Source organism: Protomyctophum parallelum (genome assembly GCF_964188405.1).
Source record: "Protomyctophum parallelum genome assembly, chromosome: 16".
In the NCBI taxonomy this organism is placed as follows: Eukaryota; Metazoa; Chordata; class Actinopteri; order Myctophiformes; family Myctophidae; genus Protomyctophum; species Protomyctophum parallelum.
The window spans coordinates 13,954,938-13,958,316 of record NC_139711.1 but is presented as its reverse complement, the minus strand read 5'-3'; positions in this window follow the sequence as shown (position 1 = coordinate 13,958,316).

Genomic DNA, 3,379 nt, shown 5'->3' with positions numbered 1-3,379 from the left:
GAATACATTTGCGACGTGTGATTTGCGAGGTTTAAAACACAAGTGACGAATGATGGTATGTGTGCCGAATAATGTCATGTTTTTACTTCCATACAAATACGCAATATAATTTCTCATCATGTCCAGAGTAATAGTAAGAGAGTGGCGACGCCGCGACACTAGCGTTGACTCCCATTGTAACAATGGAATGCGAAAGTGCTCATTCTATCTCAATGGGATAGTTCCAGGCTTCCAGCCATAGGAGCAATGTTTGGAACTACAGCCCTTAGGCACCCGCTTTGCGGCGAGATCAAAGCGTGTCGCTACTCTCCTACTCTACACACTCTGATCATGTCAACACACAAACATTCACTCACTCTCACACACACACACACACACACACACACACACACACACACACACACACACACACACACACACACACACACACACACACACACACACACACACACACACACACACACACAGAGAGGGGGGGGTTGGAGGCGGGGGATATAGAATCAGAGGAGAGAGAATATCTGAAATTATCAGAACTGATTGAACCAGAGCTCAGAGCTGAACATATTACATCAGAATTCCAAATGCCGCAGTGTTCTGTCTCACTCTCCCTGCACCAATATCCCTCCGCAGTCCGCACAGAATTAGACTCACGTCACGTTGTTTCAATATGCTTTTTGTTTTCTCAAATAATATCCACATCCATTCGTATAAAATTGATGCATTTTAATAAAAAATAAACTAAAATAAATAAACAATTCGATAACCATAATCCATATGAAACACGTACCCCTATACCCACCCAGGCCAGCCACTACCATCTACCCGTGCACCCTCACGTTTAGCCCAGATTGTTTGACTGGCATAATCATAACTGTCACGACGCCACTTCACCCTGTTTTGCGCATAGATATATATATATGTCTATGGTTTTGCGCACCTTGCTGTATTTACAACAAAGTCTACATAAACGTTCAGATTTATTGATTGATTGATTGAAATATTTATTAACAGTTTGTAGAATTTACAGTAGGCCTACATTTTAAGCACAAACTGTGAGTGGACGACCCAATTAAGCATTACACTTGTTTACAGGGTCCACATTGTTCAATTCATCAAAACATTTAGAGACATACAAATAGACACTTCTATGTATAGCTAAAGAACAGAACAGGAATTCATCATAAAGGAAGCAAAAAGGGAAAAGATACATATACAGTGAGGGGAAATGGGGCGGGGGGGGGGGGGGGATTCAGATTTTACAGAGGCCAGTTTCGAATTGCAGCCATCCGTAGGTGCCCTTTGAGAGCGGTTTTGAAGGAGTCAAGGGATTCACATGTCTTAATGACTGTTGGTAGGGCGTTCCACATTTTGGTGGCATAGGAGCGAAAATAATTTAGTCCCTTGTTTGTGCCGAATCTGGGTTGTACATGGTTTGTTGCACTCCCTCTGGTGTTGTGGGTGTGGACTTCGTTTACATTAAGGAAGTATTTAGACAGGTACATGGGTATCTTGGTGGTGTATCGAATCTTGTGGACCAGACCCATTGCAATATGCTGTACTCTGTCGTCGACCCTAAGCCATCCCAGCCTGTCAAAGTGGGCAGGGGTGAGGTGGGTTCTGGGGGTGAGGCCAAGTAGGAGCCTGACCAGTTTGTTTTGGGAGGTCTGGAGCCTTGTTTTAAGGGCCTTTGAGGTGCTGTGGTACCAAGAGGTGGATGCATAGTCAAAGAAACCTTGTACGAGGGCTCCTGTTAAGGTCTTCAAGGTGTTTTTGCTGACCAGTGAGGAGATCCTGTAAAGGAATCTTGTTCTTTGATTGACTTTTTTGATTACGTTGGTGGCCATTTTATCACCGGAAAGATTGGCCTCCAGGATGGAACCTAGGTAGGTAATTTGATCTTTTCGTGTGATAATATTGTCACCCACTCTAACCAAGAAGCCATCTGCCTTGCTGAGATTACTATTTGATCCGAAGAGGATGGATTCAGTTTTTCCCAGGTGTAAGGATAGTTTGTTATCAGCGAGCCAGGTGCAGATTCTACCGAGTTCAGAGCTGAGGGTCTTTTCAACCTGCAGTTTGTTCCTGTCCGAGACCAGCAGTGCTGAGTCATCTGCGAACAGGAACAAGTTGCAGTCACAAGCTGAAGTCATGTCGTTAACATATATTAGGAACAGTAAAGGCCCTAGTATGCTTCCTTGTGGGACGCCACAGCTCACTGGGAGGGGAGGGGACAGTGTTCCGTTCACCTCCACCATCTGTTCTTCTCTCTAGCTTCTCAAGAAGGCGGTCGCCTATGATGATGCTACGAGAAGTATAAGCAGCGCCGAAATATGGCTGCAGCTGTGTAACTCTGATTGTTATCTCTATCCCCGTAATTGCAATGAGTGCCTACACAACCAAATTTCACCCATGTTACTTGTAATGTGTTGTGACAATAAAGTCTGATTGATTGATTGATTGATTGTTCTCTCCCCTCCAGGTAGGATTGCATCCAGCTCACTGATGTGCTATCAAAACCAATAGCTTTAAGCTTGTTAACCAGTATGGAGTGGTTCACAGTGTCAAAAGCCTTTTGGAGGTCCAGCATGACCATGTCGCAGTATTTTCCAGCGTCCACCTCGTGTTTGATGTGGTCGCTCAAATAGAGGAGGCATGTGTCAGTGGAGTGGGATGTTCTGAAACCAGATTGGAATTCGTACAGCAATTTATTAGTGGCAAGATAGCCTACTTTTCAACCTGTTCATAGACTATTTTTTCCATCACTTTCGAGAGCTTAGAATAGAAATAGGGCGGTAGTTGCCGGGTTCTAATTTACTCCCTTTTTTGTACAATATAATTGTTATATAATATAAAGTGCTGACCCCCGGCGTGGACACGGATGTTAGAATTTTGCACGGTAGGGTGTTAGCACCCGTGCATTCCGTATTGTTCAATCAAAAGGGCATTTTTATCCGACCACCGTCCAGTTAGTCCTCAATCTCAATTTTTTGGGCAATATTATGCTTTCAACCACGCGCCCCTCTCAGAGCCATAGAGTAAGACGCTTGCCCCTCTCGGCTGGTAGGTGTATTGCACATTATAACCTTTTGAGTAAATGTCCGGCGGTCGGATTAAAATGCTTTTTGTTGAAGAATACGGAATGCACGGGCGTTACTACCCGCCCGTGCAAAATTATAACATCCGTGGCCCCGGGGGTGAGCACTTTATATTTGAAATCTGAACGTTTATGTAGACGTTAACGTTGTAAATGTACCATGACGTGCGAACCACCATAGATATGTTATGCAAACCACGGCTAGTGGTGGGTCTACTTTCTGTTAGAGGAAAGGAGTCCCGGCCGGTTTCGCCATTTTCTGCCTCTTTACCGCCTTGTTGTTTG